Consider the following 18,029-nt stretch of genomic DNA (forward strand, 5'->3'; position numbering starts at 1 on the left):
TACATGTATGCATGCATTGAATAATTGTTGATTGTTAGATGAAAAAAAAATCTTGGAAAGCATGATTAGGGGAGAATTGAGAGAATCGACCTTATACACTTGAGCGACTAGAGTGCAAACACTTTCGGTGAGGGTTCGATGCTCAATTCCTTGATTCCCGGCTTTCATGAGCGTTCTTGTTGCAAGTCTACTTGAACTTCATTTTTATACTTAAATTGGTAGGATTCATCAGTCGTCATATGACCTTAGCCCTAGCCGTTTATACATGCTATTGGAGGATTGATTTATTTTTAACCAAGTAGGTAGAATCATTTTGAATTTAGTTGTATTTATTTAGATAGGATGCATATAGATAGGTTGCATTGAATAAATGTCATACCCCTTGTTTCATTCTTGGTTTAGAATGAGAACATGGTATGGTTTAAGTGTGGGGAGGTTGATAAACCCCATTTTTAGGGTTTATCTTGTGTTGAATTTAGAGGGTTTTGTCAACTTTTCTCCTATGTATCCAATGAAATAGCATGGTTTTGTAACTTCTCCTTTAATTGTGCTTAAGAGTGAAAACATGCTTTTTAGGTCTTAGAATAGCAAAATCTAATTCACCTTGATTCCATTATATGCCTTGATATATTTGTTAAGTGATTTCATATTTAGGAGGCAAAGATTGGATCAAGGGAATGAAAGAAAAGCATGTAAAAATGAAGAACTCATGAAGAAATGAAGGAATCGTAAAAGCTGTCAAGCCGACCTCTTTGCACTTAATCGACCATAACTTGAGCTACAGAGGTCCAAATGATGCGATTCTAGTTGCGTTGGAAAGATAACATTCAGGGCTTCAAAATGATATAATATTTGTGGTAGTTTCATCGTGTTTAGAGGAGCGCACGTGCACTGTACATGTACATGCCAATGGTTTCACGTGATTCACTTAATGCAACTCGTGGCCAGCGATTTTAGAAGCCTTGTGGGCCCAATCCAACTCATTTCTAATGCTATTTAACCCAAGGATTGAAGAGGGATGGGACATATAGTTAGTTAGTGAGTTTTATTTTAGTTTTATCATGCTTTAGTTAGTTTCTAGAGAGAGAAGCTCTCTCTTCTCTCTAGAATTAGGAGTATGTTAGATCTAGAATAGGAATTCTTAGATCTAGGTTAATTTCATGCTTAGATTTACTTTTCCTTTATTAATTCTTCTTCTTCTACATCTCTTCTCTCTAGTTTAGCATTTAATTCTTGTAATTTTCTACCTTTATGTTGATGCACTTTTTTCTTCCATTTTCCTTTAATGTAATTTATGATTCATGTTCCTTTATTGTTGATTTTCTTTATTGTTGGTTAATTCCTTGCAATTGAGTAGTGTAGTTTTACTTTCCTTGAAATTTTACTATGCTTTCCTTTTATACCTTCCAAGTGTTTGATAAAATGCTTGGTTGGATTTTAGAGTAGAATTTTATGCTCTTGGCTTGAGAGGGTAACTTAGAAACTCTTGAGTTACTAATGTCCAAGTAATTGATGATTGGAAGCCATTAACTCTAGATCTCACTAATTGAATTGGTGGAGAACTAGGACTTATGGACTTATGGACTTAGAGGATAACTTAATGGGATTAATCCTTGCCAATTCTCATGTTGTGGTTAGTGATTAGGATAGAGATCCTTGACCACCAAACCTTGCCAAGACCTTTTTAGCTGTTAGTTTACTTTCATTGCCATTTACTTTTCTTGTCTCTTATCCCAAAAACCCCAAAATATCTCATAACCAATAACAAGACACTTTATCGCAATTCCTAGGGAGAATGACCCGATGTTCCATTACTTCGGTTTATAAATTTAGGGATTTGTACTTGTGACAAACAAAATTTTTGTATGAAAGGATTATTGTTTGGTTTAGAAACTATACTTGCAACGAGAGTTTATTGTGAATTCTAAACCATCAAAAATCCGTTCATCAAAATGGCGCCGTTGCTGGGGAACTGCAATGGTGTTGTGTTATTGGTTATTGTATATATGTGAATAGTGTGAATATGTTTGCTTTTGTTAGTTCTTGCTAGTTTTAGGATTTGGTTTTCTTTGCTCTTTTTTTATTTTATTTTCCTTTCCTCTTGCCATCATGAATTCTCACTTTGGCTATGAGTGTGATTACAACTATGTTGTAGGAAATGGGAACTACAATGAAGATATGCATCAAGGATGGGATAACCAAAGGTGGGAGGAGCCATATGCATATGATCAATCTTCATGGCAACAACCTCCACCAATGCACTATGAACAAGAGCCATTCTATGATACATACCAATCCAATGGCTATGGTGAATCTCCTTGTGACTTTCAAGAACCACCACCATATGCCTATGAACCATATCCACAACATAACCCTCAACCATACTGACAAGCCCCTTCTTACCAACCACCTTCTTATGACCCTAATCTATATCCACCATTCCAACAATCATATGAGTCATATGAACCACATATAGAGCCACCACCATTCCAACATCAACATTTTCAAGAGCTACCTCCTCCATACTATTACCATGATGAACTACCTCCAATGTATGAAAATTTTCAACCACAAGATAAATACTACTTTCCACTACAACCTCCCATGGAAAAATACTCATGTCTATCGATCCAAGAGCCATATGATCCTACTCATGATATCCAAGAGGAACAAGAGTCAAGGGATCGTCTCAAGGAAGCATTGGATCAATTTCAAGCAACTATGGAGCGTGTTGTGCAACAAGTGGAAAGAGTAGAAAGTATTGAACCACCACAACTCTACCAAGAGGAACCACCTTCCTACTATGAGTCCTTCCTTCAAAATGATGAACCCTTCCATCCACCCCAACCTCCAATGGATGACATCCTTGATGTTCTTGTTCAAGGACAAGAGGAGATGAAAATGGATGTGCAACAATTCACAGCCACCTTGGACAAGGTGGTAAACCGGTTAGCATCCCGATGCTTGAACACTCAAGGAACTCCCATGGCTACATGTGGAGAACCTAATGAAGAGCGTAGCATAAAGGAGAGATTGGAAACTCCGGTGGAGAATGAGAGAAGTTGCTTTGTATTGGAACAATTGGAGGAAGCTTTAATTGTTGAAGACAAGGAAGAAGTGGTTGAAGACTTGGGAGATGCGGAACTACCTTGGGAACATAGAGTTGAAGAAAAACCCTCCAAGAAGATTGAACTTGATGCTAAGGAGGAATGTGCACAACCTCCAAGGCATATCCCTTATGAAGACTTGGATGGGATAGAGCAAGAATTGAGTTCCCGTGGGATTGAAGATTAAGCATCTAGTCTTAGTGGTGAAGAATCCTTTGAGCATGAAGAACCTTCTCCCGATGAGATGGAAAGCAATGTGGAGGTAAAAAATCTTGGGCTTTCCAGCAATGTATAATAGTCCATTCTTTGCCCGAGATTTGATGGCCCAAACTAGCGTTCAAACGCCAACCAAAGACCCTTTTCTAGAGTAAAACGCCAGAACTGGCACCAGAACTGCAGTTAAACGCCCAAACAGGCACCCAAGCTAGCGTTTAACTCCAAGAATGGCCTATGCACGTGAAGGCTTCAATGCTCAGCCTAAGCACACACCAAGTGGGCCCCGAAAGTGGTTTTCTGCACTATTTGCACTTAGTTACTTATTTTCTGTAATTCCTAGTAACTAGTTTAGTATAAATAGCACTTTTTACTATTGTATTTGGGAGTTTTTGAGCTGATCATCTGATCATCCTTGGATTTGGAGGCTGGCCATTTGGCCATGCCTAGACCTCTTTTCTCTTACGTATTTTCTACGGTGGAGTTTCTACACCTCATAGATTAAGGTTTGTTGTTCTTCATGAATTAATGCAAGGACTATTGTTTCTCATTCAATTCACGCTTACTTCTTCTCCAAGATATACTCTCATACTTAATTCAGTTATGTCAGAATGAAGGGGTGACCTGTGACAATCACACACTATCTTCGTTACTCGCTTAGCCAAGATCCGCGTGCCTGACAACCACAAGCGGTCTACATGATGTTCAACGTAGTCATTGGACGACAAATGGAGTATATTCTCTTGGGTCTCTAATCCACGATTTTCATTGTCTCTCCTGACAACAGAGCATCCGAATCCGTGAGATTAGAACTTTCGTGGTATAGGATAGAACCATTGGCAGCATTCCTAAGATCCGAAAAGTCTAAACCTTGTCTGTGGTATTCCGAGTAGGAACTGTGACGAGCTTCAAACTCATGAATGTTAGGCGCAGTGACAGTGTGCAAAAGGATAGAGAGATCCTATTCTGACGCTGGTGAGAACCGACAGATGATTAGCCGTGCAGTAGCTATACTTGGTATTTTTCATCCGAGACGAGAAATCCGACAGTTGATTAGCGGTGCAGAAACTATGCCTGGTATTTTTCATCCGAGAGGACCATACAGCTTTCCATGGAAGGGAGCACGCATGATTGGAAGAAGACAATAGGAAAGCAGAGGTTCAGAAGCAACAAACGCTTATCTGAAATTCCCACCAATGAATTACATAAGTATCTTTATTTTATTTTATGTTTTATTTATCTTTTAATTATATAAATCTCATTACCAATTGAATCCGCCTGACTGAGATTTACAAGATGACCATAGCTTGCTTCAAGCCGACAATCTTCGTGGGATCGACCCTTACTCACGTAAGGTATTACTTGGACGACCCAGTGCACTTGCTGGTTAGTTGTGCGGAGTTGTGAAAAGTGTGAATCACAATTTCGTGCACTAAGTTTTTGGCGCCGCTGCTGGGGATTGTTCGAGTTTGGACAATTGACGGTTCATCTTGTTGCTTAGATTGGGTAATTTTATTTTATGTTTAAGCTTTTTATTTTTATTTTCGAAAAAACAAAAAAAAATTGTTCTTCAGAATTTTTAAGAATGAATTCTAGAGATTCTTGAGATATGTTAAAGCCTGGCTGGCTGTTAAGCCATGTCTAATCTTTTGGACAGAGGTTTCCACTTTCCATTGTAGAAAGGACATGTCTATAATTGTTATGCTAAAGCTTGGCTGGCCATTTGGCCATGTCTGATTCTTTTGGACCGAAACTTTAGACTAACATTGCACGAATCCTGGAATTCTTATTAAAAATTTTGAATTTCTTTATTTTTTTTTCCAAAATTTTTTCGAAAAATACAAAAAATTAATAAAATCATAAAACCAAAAAAAATTTTGTGTTTCTTGTTTGAGTCTTGTGTCAAATTTTAAGTTTGGTGTCAATTGCATGTTTTTTATTTTTCTTAAATTTTCGAAAATTCATCATGTGTTCTTTCTTGATCTTCAGGTTGTTCTTGATGATTTTCTGTGTTTAATCTTGTGATTTTCTTGTTTTGTGCTTTTTGTTGTTTTTCATATGCATTTTCGAATTCATAGTGTCTAAACATTAAAAAATTTTTTAAGTTTGGTGTCTTGCATGTGTTTCTTTTCTTAAAAATTTTCCAAAAATATGTTCTTGATGTTCATCTTGATCTTCAAAGTGTTCTTAGTGTTCATCTTGACATTCAAAGTGTTCTTGCATGCATTATTTGTTTTGATCTTAAATTTTTATGTCTTGTGACATTTTGTTGTTTTTCTCTTTCCTCATTAATTCAAAAAAATCAAAAATAATATCTTTCCCTTATTTTACTCATAAATTTCGAAATTTTTGGTTGACTTACTAAAAAATTTTTAAAAATTTAAAAATTTTATCTTTTCACATCTTTTTCAAAAATTAAATCTTTTTCATTTTTCTTTCATGTTTTTTGAAAGTTCTTCAAAGTAAATTTTCAAAATAATTTTCATATTTTTATTTCATATTTTCGAAATCTTTACTAACAATTAATGATTTGATTCAAAAATTTAAAGTTTGTTACTTTCCTGTTAAGAAAGGTTCAATCTTTAAATTCTAGAATCATATCTTTTAGTTTCTTGTTAGTCAAGTCGTCAAATTTAATTTTCAAAATCAAATCTTTTTAAATTTCTTTTTCAAAATAAATTTCAATCATATCTTTTTCAAAATTTAATTCCAAAATCTTTTTTTAACTTCTCATCTTTTCAAAATTTATTTTCAAATCTTTTTCAACTAACTACTTGACTTGTTTGTTTTAATTTTAAAAGTTTACTATTTCTTATCTTTTTCAAAATTACTTAACTATTTTTTCACTTCTCATTTTCGAAAATCAATAACCACTTTTTTAAAATTCTTTTTAATTAACTAATTGTTTTAAAATTCTAATTTTATTTTATTTTTTTTATTTTTGAATTCTAACTTAATTAATTAAATAAAAAATATTTCTCTTCTCCCTCTTTTAAAAATTCGGATACTCTCTCTCTCATCTCTTTCTATTTATTTATTTATTTACTAACGCTTCTCTCCTACTTATAATTCGAACCCTCTCTCCCTCTCTGTGTTCGAATTTCTTCTCTCTACCTCACTCTTCTATTCTTCTGTTCTTATACTCACATAAAGGAATCTCTATACTGTGACATAGAGGATTCCTCTTCTTTTCTGTTCTCTTCTTTTTCATATGAGCAGGAACAAGGATAAGGACATTCTTGTTGAAGCTGATCCTGAACCTGAAAGGACTCTGAAGAGGAAGCTAAGAGAAGCTAAAGCACAACACTCTGGAGAGGACTTAACAGAAATTTTCAAAAAAAAAGAAGACATGGCAGCCAAAAACAACAACAATGGTGGAGATGCAAGGAAGGTGCTTGGTGACTTTACTGCACCAACTTCTGACTTCTATGGAAGAAGAATCTCAATTCCTGTAATTGGAGCAAACAACTTTGAGCTTAAGCCTCAATTAGTATCTCTAATGCAGCAGAATTGCAAGTTTCATGGACTTCCATTGGAAGATCCTCATCAGTTCTTAGCTGAATTCTTGCAAATCTGTGACACTGTTAAGACCAATGGGGTTAATCCTGAGGTTTACAGACTTATCCTTTTCCCTTTTGCTGTAAGAGACAGAGCCAGGATATGGTTGGACTCACAACCTAAAGAAAGCCTAAACTCTTGGGAAAAGTTCGTCAATGCTTTCTTGGCCAAATTCTTTCCACCTCAAAAATTGAGCAAGCTTAAATTAGAAGTACAAACCTTCAGACAGAAGGAAGGTAAATCCCTCTATGAAGCTTGGGAAAGATACAAGCAATTGATCAGAAGGTGTCCTTCTGACATGCTTTCAGAATGGAGCATCTTATGTATATTCTATGATGGTCAGTCTGAATTATCCAAGATTCATTAGACCATTCTGCTGGTGGATCTCTTCATCTGAAGCAAACCCCTGTAGAAGCCCAAGAACTCATTGAGATGGTTGCAAATAACCAGTTCATGTATACTTCTGAAAGAAATCCTGTGAATAATGGGATGACTGAGAAGAAAGGAGTTCTTGAGATTGATACTCTGAATGCCATATTGGCTCAGAATAAAATATTGACTCAGCAAGTCAATATAATTTCTCAAAATCTGACTGGAATGCAAGCTGCATCCGGCAGTACTAAAGAAGCTTCCTCTGAAGAAGAAGCTTATGACCCTGAGAATCCTGCAATGGAAAAAGTGAATTACATGGGAAAATCCTATGGAAACACTTACAATCTTTCATGGAGGAATCATCCTAATTTTTCATGGAAGGATCAGCAGAAGCCTAATCAAGGCTTCAATAATAATAATGGTGGGAAAATTTGATTTGGAAATAGCAAGCCTTTTCCATCATCTTCTGAGCAACAAACAAAGAATTCTAAGCAGAGCCTCTATGACTTAGCAACTATAATCTCTGATCTATCTAAGACCACTCTCAGTTTCATGACTGAAACAAGGTCCTCCATCAGAAATTTGGAGGCACAAGTGGGTCAGCTGAGTAAAAAGGTTACTGAAATCCCTCATAGTAATCTCCCAAGCAATACATAAGAGAATCCAAAGAGAGAGCGCAAGGCCATCAATATAACCAAAATGGCCGAACCTATAGAGGAGGAAGAGGCAGTGATTTCCAGTGAGGAAGACCTCAATGGACGTCCACTAGCCAATAAGGAGTTCCCTATTGAGGAACCAAAGGAATTTGAGGCTCATACAGAGATCATAGAGATTTCACTAAACTTACTGTTGCCATTCATGAGCTCTGATGAGTATTTCTCCTCTGAAGAGGATGAAGATATTCTTGAAGAGCAAGTTGCTCATTATCTAGGAGCAATCATGAAGCTGAATGCCAAGTTATTTGGTAATGAGACTTGGGACGATAAACCTCCATTGCTCATTAATGAACTGAATGCCTTGGTTCAACAGAAATTACCTTAGAAGAAACCAGATCCCGAAAAGTTTTTAATACCTTGTACCATAGGCACCCTGACCTTTGAGAAGGCTCTGTGTGACCTGGGGTCAGGAATAAACCTCATGCTACTCTCTGTAATGGAGAAACTAGGGATCTTTGAGGTACAAGCTGCAAGAATCTTACTAAAGATGACAGACAAATCAATGAAACAGGCTTATGGACTTGTAGAGGATGTCTTAGTGAAGGTTGAAGGCATGTACATCCCTGCTGACTTCATAATCCTAGACACTGGCAAGGATGAGGATGAATCCATAATCCTTGAAAGACCCTTCCTAGCCACAGCAAGGGCTGTGATTGATATAGACAGAGGAGAGTTAGTCCTTCAATTGAATGAGGACTACCTTGTGTTTAAGGCTCAAGGATCTTCTTCTATAACCATGGAGAGGAAGAATGAAAAGCTTCTCTCAATACAGAGTCAAACAGAGCCCGCACACTCAACTTCTAAGTTTGGTGTTGGGAGGCCACCATTAAGCTCTGAGTCTCTGTGAAGCTCTCTAAGAGCTCACTGTCAAGCTATTGACATTAAAGAAGCGCTTATTGGGAGACAACCCAATCTTATTTATCTATGTTAATTACTTTTTCATTTCATTTTCCATTATTATTTTATGTTTTCTTTAGGTTGATGATCATGTGAACTCATAAACACAGCTGCAAAATTAAAGCGGAATAAAAAATAGCATCAAAAATAGCACACACTAGAGGACAGGCTTACTGGCGTTTAAACGCCAGTAAGGATAGAAAAATGGGCATTTAACGCCCAGTTTGGCAGCATTCTGGGCGTTAAACGCCAGAATTGGTAGACAGACTGGTGTTAAACGCCAGAAAAGGGTGTCTGGTGTCTGGCTGGTGTTAAACGCCAAAATTGGCAGATAGACTGGCGTTTAACGCCAAAAAAAGGGTGTCTGGTGGGCGTTAAATGCCAGAAAAGGGCATCAGCTTGGCGTTTAATGCCAGAAAAGGTAGCAGAGATGGTGTTAAACGCCAGAAATGGCACACAGAGGGCGTTTAAATGCCAGAAAGGTGCAGGGAGCAGAATTCCTTGACACCTCAGGATCTGTGGACCCCACAGGATCCCCACCTATCCCAACTCACTCTCTCTCCTCTTCACACCTCTCCATAACACTCTTCCCCATAATCTCTTCACCACTCACATCCATCCATCATAAAACCCAACCTTCCTCACCATTCAAATTCAAAACATTTCCCTCCCAAACCCAACCCCCTCTTACACGAATTCAACCTCTCTTTTACCCTATAAATACCCGTCCATACCACCTTCAATTTCACACATCATAAACACTTAAACCCCCTTGGCCGAATTCACTACTCCCCTCTATCTCCTCTATTTCTTCTTCTTCTCCTCATTTCTTTCTTCTTTTGCTCGAGGACGAGCAAACCTTTTAAGTTTGGTGTAGAAAAAAGCTTTGCTTTTTGTTTTTCCATAACCATTAATGGCACCTCCGAGTCATGGAAGATGGAGAGATTCATCTCAAAGGTCTATCAAGACTACTTCTATGAAGTTGTGGCCAAGAAAAAGGTGATCCCCGAGGTCCTCTTCATGCTCAAAAAGAGTGAATATCCAGAGATCCGACGTGAGGTTCGAAGAAGAGGTTGGGAAGCTCTCACCAACCCCATCCAACAAGTCAGAATCTTAATGGTTCAAGAGTTCTATGCCAATGCATGGATCACTAAGAACCATGATCAGAGTGTGAACCCGAACCCACAGAATTGGCTCACAATGGTTCGGGGGAATTACTTGGATTTCAGTCCGGAAAATGTGAGGTTGGCATTCAACTTGCCGATAATGCAAGGAAATCCTCACCCTTTCACTAGAAGGGTCAACTTTGATCAAAGGTTGGACCAAGTCCTCATGGACATCTGTGTGGAAGGAGCTCAATGGAAGAGAGACTCCAAAGGCAAGCCGATTCAACTGAGGAGGCTTGATCTCAAACCTGTGGCTAGGGGATGGTTGGAGTTCATCCAACGCTCTATCATTCCTACTAGCAACCAGTCTGAAGTTACAATAGACCGGGCTATCATGATCCATAGTATCATGAAGGAAAAGGAAGTAGAAGTTCATGAGATCATGCCTCTAGAACTGTACAAGGTGGCGAACAAGCCCTCCACTTTGGCAAGGTTAGCCTTCCCTCATCTCATCTGTAACCTATGCAATTCAGCTGGAATTGTCATAGAGGAAGACATCCTCATTGAAGAGGACAAGGCCATCACTAAAAAGAGGATGGATCAAACAAGAGAGCCCACTCATGGACCTCAACAAGAGCATGAGGAAGTTCCTTATCAAGAAATCCCTGTGATACCTCAAGGGATGCATTTTCCTCGACACAACTATTGGGAGAAACTCAACACTTCTTTAGGAGAATTGAGTTCCAACATGGGGCAATTAAGGATGGAGGACCAAGAGCACTCCATAGGATCTTCAAGAGGAAGAACTAGCCGCCGTCACTAAGGTGGACCTGTTCTTTAATTTCCTTGTTCTTATTTTCCTATTTTTCGGTTTTCTATGCCTTATGTTTTGTCTATGTTTTTGTCTTTATTACATGATCATTAGTGTTTAGTGTCTATGTCTTAAAGCTATGAATGTTCCATGAATCCATTACCTTTCTTAAATGAAAAATGTTTTCTAAAAAAGAAAAAGAAGTACATGAGTTTCGAATTCTATCTTGAAAATAGTTTAATTATTTTAATGTGGTGGTAATACTTTTTGTTTTCTAAATGAATGCTTGAACAGTGCATATTTTTTATAGTGAAGTTTATGAATGTTAAAATTGTTGGCTCTTGAAAGAATAATGAAAAAAAAAGAAATGTTATTGATAATCTGAAAAATCATAAAATTGATTCTTGAAGCAAGAAAAAGCAGTGAAGAACACAAAGCTTGCGAAAAAAATGGCAAAAAATAAAAAAAAGAAAGAAAAACAAAAAGCAAGCAGAAAAAGCCAATAACCCTTTAAACTAAAAGGCAAGGGTAAAAATGATCAAAGATTTTGAGCATTAATGGATAGGAGGGCCCAAAGGAATAAAATCCTGGCCTAAGCGGCTAAATCAAGCTGTCCCTAACCATGTGCTTGTGGCGTGAAGGTGACAAGTGAAAAGATTGAGACTGAGCGGTTAAAGTTGTGGTCCAAAGCAAAAAGAGTGTGCTTAAGAGCTCTGGGCACCTCTAACTGGGGACTCTAGCAAAGCTGAGTCACAATCTGAAAAGGTTCACCCAGTTATGTGTCTGTGGCATTTATGTATCCGGTGGTAATACTGGAAAACAAAATGCATAGGGTCACGGCCAAGACTCATAAAGTAGCTGTGTTCAAGAATCAACATACTCAAATAGGAGAATCAATAACACTATCTGAATTCTGAGTTCCTATAGATGCCAATCATTCTGAACTTCAAAGGATAAAGTGAGATGCCAAAACTGTTCAGAAGCAAAAAGCTACTAGTCCCGCTCATCTAATTGAAACTAATCTTCATTGATATTTTTGAGATTTATTATATTTTCTCTTCTTTTTATCCTATTTTGTCTTTAGTTGCTTGGGGACAAGCAACAATTTAAGTTTGGTGTTGTGATGAGCGGATAATTTATACCCTTTTTGGCATTGTTTTTACATAGTTTTTAGTATGTTTTAGTTACTTTTTATTATATTTTTATTAGTTTTTATGCAAAAATCACATTTCTGGACTTTATTATGAGTTTGTGTGTTTTTTTGTGATTTCAGGTATTTTCTAGCTGAAATTGAGGGATCTGAGCAAAAATCTTATTTAGAGGCTGAGAAAAGATTGTAGATGATGTTGGATTCTGACCCTTCTGCACTTGAAGTAGATTTTCTGGAGCTGCAGATACCCAATTGGCGCGTTCTCAATTACGTTAGAAAGTAGACATTATGGGCTTTCCAGAAATATATAATAGCCCATACTTTGCCCGAGATTTGATGGCCCAAACTGGCGTTCAAACGCCCACTAAAGACCCTTTTTCTGGAGTAAAACGCCAGAACTGGCACCAGAACTGGAGTTAAACGCCCAAACTGGCACCCAAGCTGGCGTTTAACTCCAAGAATGGCCTATGCACGTGAAAGCTTCAATGTTCAGTCCAAGCACACACCAAGTGGACCCCGAAAGTGGATTTCTGCACTATCTGCACTTAGTTACTTATTTTCTGTAATCCCTAGTAACTAGTTTAGTATAAATAGCACTTTTTACTATTGTATATGGGAGTTTTTGAGCTGATAATCTGATCATCCTTGGATTTGGAGGCTGGCCATTCGGCGATGCCTTGACCTCTTTTCTTTTATGTATTTTCTATGGGGGAGTTTCTACAACTCACAGATTAAGGTGCGGAGCTCTGCTGTTCTTCATGAATAAATGCAAGGACTACTATTTCTCTTTCAATCCATGCTTACTTCTTTTCCAAGATATACTCTCGTACTTAGGCCAGGATTTTATTCCTTTAGGCCCGCCTATCCATTAATGCTCAAAGCCTTGGATCCTTTTTTATTTTACCCTTGCCTTTTGGTTTAAAGGGCTATTGGCTTTTTCTGCTTGCTTTTTTCTTTTTTCTTTTATTTTTATTATTTTTTTTCTGCAAGCTTTTGTATTCATTGCTTTTTCTTGCTTCAAGAATTAATTTTATGATTTTTCAGATTATCAATAACATTTCTCCTGTTTCATTATTCTTTCAAGAGCCAACAATTTTAACATTCATAAACAACAAATTAAAAAATATGCACTGTTCAAGCATTTATTTAGAAAACAAAAAGTATTGCCACCACATCAAAATAATTAAACTATTTTAAAATTCAAAATTCATGTACTTCTTGTTCTTTTGCAATTAAAAACGTTTTTCATTAAGGCATAAACACTAGACACTAATGATCATGTAAATAAAGACAAAAACATAGATAGAACATAAAGCATAATTTTCGAAAAACAGAAAAATAAGAGCAAGGAAATTAAAGAACGGGTCCACCTTAGTGATGGCGGCTAGTTCTTCCTCTTGAAGATCCAATGGAACGCTTGAGCTCCTCTATATCTCTTCCTTGCCTTTGTTGCTCCTCCCTCATGGCTCTTTGGTGTTCTCTAATTTCATGAAGGAGGATGGAATGCTCTTGGTGCTCCACCCTTAGTTGTCACATGTTGGAACTTAATTCTCCTAGGGAGGTATTAATTTGCTCCCAATAATTTTGTGGAGGGAGGTGCATCCGTTGAGGCATCTCAGGGATTTCATGATAAGGAATTTCCTCATGCTCTTATTGAGGTCCATGAGTGGGCTCTCTTGCTTGCTCCATCCTTTTCTTAGTGATGGGCTTGTCCTCATCAATGAGGATGTCTTCCTCTATGTCAATTCCAGCTGAATTGCAGAGGTGACAAATGAGATGAGGGAAGGCTAACCTTGCCAAAGTAGAGGACTTGTCTGCCACCTTGTAGAGTTCTTGGGATATAACCTCATGAACTTCTACTTCCTCTCCTCATGATGCTATGGATCATGATAGCCCGGTCTATAGTAACTTCATACCGGTTGCTAGTTGGAATGATTGAGCGTTGGATGTACTCCAACCATCCCCTAGCCACTGGCTTGAGGTCAAGCCTTCTTAGTTGAACCGGCTTCCCTCTTGAATTTTTCTTCCATTGGGCGTCTTCCACACAAATGTCCATAAGGACTTGGTCCAACCTTTGATCAAAGTTGGCCCTTCTAGTGTAGGGGCATACATCTCCTTGCATCATTGGCAAGTTGAATAACAACCTTACATTTTCCGGACTGAAATCTAAGTATTTCCCCTGGACCATTGTGAGCCAATTCTTTGGGTCTGGGTTCATACTTTGATCATGGTTTTTGGAGATCCATGCATTAGCAGAGAACTCTTAAACCATTAAGCTCCTGACTTGTTCAATAGGGTTGGTGAGAAATTCCCAACTTCTTCTTCGAATCTCATGTCGGATCTCCGGATATTCACACTTTTTGAGCTTGAAAGGGACCTCAGGGATCACCTTCTTCTTGGCCACAACTTCATAGAAGTGGTCTTGATGGACCTTTGAGATGAATCTTTCTATCTTCCATGACTCAGAGATGGAAGCTTTTGCCTTCTCTTTCTTCTTTCTAGAGGTTTCTCCGGCCTTAGGTTCCAGTAGTGGTTATGGAAAAACAAAAAGTAACGGTTTTACCACACCAAACTTAAAAGGTTTGCTCGTCCTCGAGCAAAAAAAGAAAGAAGAGAGTAGAAGAAGAAGAAATAGAGGAGATAGAGGGGGTTTAGTGGTTCGGCCATGGGGGAGAAGTAGTGTTTATGATGTGTGAAAACGAAGGAGTGAAGAGGGGTTTATATAGGATTGGAAAGAGAGGGTAGGGTTTGTGTATTAGGGATTAGGTTTGGGAGGGAAAGTATTTGAATTTGAATTGTGAGGTGGGTGGGGTTTTTGGGGAAGAGTGGGTGTAAGTGATTGGTGAAAAGATGATGTGGAAGAGAAATGGAGGTGATTAGTGAGGGGTATTTGGGTAAGGGTGTTATGGGAAGGTGTGAAGAAGAGAGAGAGAAAGTTGAGGTAGGTGGGGATCTTGTGGGGTCCACAGATCCTGAGGTATCAAGGATTTCTCATCCCTGCACCATTTTGGCGTGTAAACACCACTTGGAGTGCCAATCCTGGCGTTAAACGCCAGGTTGCTGCCCATTTCTGGCATTTAATGCCAGCTTTTCTTTTCTTTCTAGCATTAAACGCCAGCTTTGTGCCCTTTTCTGGCGTTAAACGCTCAGTCTGGTGCCCTTTTCTGGCGTTTAAACACCTAGAATGGTGCCAGACTGGGCGTTTAACGTCCATTTTGCTACCTTTACTGGCGTTTAAACGCCAGTAAGATCGTCTTCCAGGGTGTGCTATTTTTAATGCTGTTTTTCATTCTATTTTTGCTTTTTCAGTTGTTTTTGTGACTTCACATGATCATCAACCTAAAGAAAACATAAAATAACAATAGAAAATAGAAATTTAACATAGATAAGTAAAGATTGGGTTTCCTCCCAACAAGCGCTTCTTTAATGTCAATAGCTTGACAGTGGGCTCTCATGGAGCCTCACAGATACTCAGAGCATGATGATGGCCTCCCAACACCAAACTTAGAGTTTGAATTTGGGGGCTCTGTTTGACTCTGTATTGAAAGAAGCTTGGCATGCTTCTTCTTCATGTGTGTATAAGGAGATCTTTGAGCCTTAAACACAAGGCATGCCTCATTCACTTGAATGAGCAGCTCTCCTCTGTCAACATCAATCACAGCTTTTGCTGTGGCTAGGAAGGGTTTGCCAAGGACGATGGATTCATCCATAATCTTCCCAGTGTCTAGGATTATGAAGACAGCAGAGATGTAGAGGCCTTCAACCTTTACCAAGACATCCTCTACAAGTCCATAAGCATGTTTCCTTGAATTTTCTGCCATCTCTAGTGAGATTCTTGCAGCTTTCACCTCAAAGATCCCTAGTTTCTCCATTACAGAGAGGGGCATGAGGTTTATACTTGACCCTAGGTCACACAGAGCCTTTTCAAAGGTCATGGTGCCTGTGGTATAGGGTATGAAGAATTTTCCGGGGTCCGGTTTCTTCTGAGGTAATTTCTACCTAACCAAGGTACTCAGTTCATTGATGAGCAATGGAGGTTCGTCCTCCCAAGTCTCGTTACCAAATAACTTGAGATTCAGCTTCTTGATTGCTCCAAGGTACTTAGCAACTTCCTCTTCAGTAATATCTTCATCCTCTTCAGAGGAAGAATACTCATCAGAGCTCATGAATGGCAGAAGTAGGTTCAATGGAATCTCTATGGTCTCCGTGTGAGCCTCAGATTCCTCTGGTTCCTCATTAGGGAACTCTTTGGAGGCTAGTGGACGTCCATTGAGGTCTTTCTCAGTGGATATCACTGCCTTTCTCTCCTCTACAGGTTCGGCCATGTGGGACGTGTTTATGGCCTTGCACTCTCTTTTTGGATTTTCTTCTGTATTACTTGGGAGAGTACTAGGAGGGAGTTCAGTAACTTTCTTACTAAGCTGACCCACTTGTGCCTCCAAATTTCTAATGGAGGACCTTGTTTCAGTCATGAAACTTAGTGTGGTTTTAGATAGATCAAAGACTATGGCTGCTAAGCTAGAGAGACTCTGCTCAAAATTCTCTGTCTGTTGCTGAGAAGATGATGGAAAAGGTTTGCTATTGCTAAACCTGTTTCGTCCACCATTATTATTATTGAAGCCTTGATTAGGCTTCTGTTGATCCTTCCATGAGAGGTTAGGATGATTCCTCCATGAAGGATTGTAAGTGTTTCCATAGAAATCTCCCATGTAATTCACTTCTTCCATTCCACGATTCTCAGTGTCATAAGCTTCTTCTTCAGCAGAAGCTTCCTTAGTACTGCCTATTGCAGCTTGCATTTCAGACAGACTCTGAGAAATCATATTGACTTGCTGAGTCAATATTTTGTTCTGAGCTAATATGACATTCAGAGTATCAATCTCAAGAACTCCTTTCTTCTGAGTTGTCCCATTATTCACAGGATTCCTTTCAGAAGTGTACATGAATTGGTTATTTGCAACCATTTCAATGAGTTCCTGGGCTTCTTCAGGCGTCTTTTTCAGATGAAGAGATCCATCAGCAGAGTTGTCCAATGACATCTTGGACAATTCAGACAGACCATCATAGAATATGTATATGATGCTCCATTCTGAAAGCATGCCAGAAGGACACCTTCTGATCAATTGCTTGTATCTTTCCCAAGCTTCATAGAGGGATTCGCCTTCCTTCTGTCTGAAGATTTGGACTTCCACTCTAAGCTTACTCAATTTTTGAGGTGGAAAGAACTTTGAAAAGAAGGCATTGACCAGCTTTTCCCAAGAGTTCAAGCTTTCTTTAGGTTGTGAGTCCAACCATGTCCTAGCTCTGTCTCTTACAGCAAAAGGGAAGAGCATAAGTTTGTAGACCTCAGGGTCAACCCCATGGGTCTTAACAGTGTCATAGATTTGCAAGAATTCAGCTAAAAACTGATGAGGATCTTCCAATAGAAGTCCATGATACTTGCAATTCTGCTACATTAGAGAAACTAATTGAGGTTTGAGCTCAAAGTTGTTTGCTCGAATTGCAGGGATTGAGATGCTTCTTCCACAGAAGTCAGAAGAAGGTGCAATGAAGTCACCAAGCATCTTCCTTGCATTGTTGGCATTGTTGTTATTTTCGGCTGCCATATCTTCTTATCTTTCGAAAATTTATGTTAGGTCCTCTCCAGAGAGTTATGCTTTAGCTTCTCTTAGCTTTCTCTTCAAGGTCCATTCAGATTCAGGATCAGCTTTAACAAGAATACCTTTGTCCTTATTCTTGCTCATATGAAAGAGAAGAGAACAAGAAAGTATGGAATCCTCTATGTCACAGCATAGAGATTCTTTGAGGTGTCAGAGGAAAAAAAGGATAAAAGGATGAGGTAGAGAGGAGAATTCAAACTTATAGAGAATGAGTGAGTCCGAATTACTAAAAGAGGGGGAGTGTTAGTCCTTAAATAGAAAAAGGTGAGGAGGGAGAAGAGTTTTCGAAAAAAAAATTTTAAATAAAACTAAAATTTTAAATTAAAAAAAGAATTTTGAAAATGTGGTTGATGGTTTTCAAAAATTAAAAGTGAGAAAGTGGTTAAGTGATTTTGAAAAAGATTTTGAAATTAGCAATCAAAAAGATATGATTGAAAAT

The 18,029-nt window shown here is 38.4% G+C and overlaps 1 non-coding gene across 1 annotated transcript; it reads left to right on the forward strand.

Annotated features, from left to right (window-relative positions):
- Positions 1-17,027: 17,027 nt before the first annotated feature.
- LOC148553046 (small nucleolar RNA R71) lies at positions 17,028-17,131 on the forward strand. Its single transcript, XR_015893333.1, has one exon. It is a non-coding gene; the product is annotated as a small nucleolar RNA R71 (small nucleolar RNA).
- Positions 17,132-18,029: the final 898 nt, after the last annotated feature.

Source organism: Arachis ipaensis, chromosome B7 (assembly GCF_059453495.1).
Source record: "Arachis ipaensis isolate K30076 ecotype BB chromosome B7, ASM5945349v1, whole genome shotgun sequence".
NCBI lineage: Eukaryota > Viridiplantae > Streptophyta > Magnoliopsida > Fabales > Fabaceae > Arachis > Arachis ipaensis.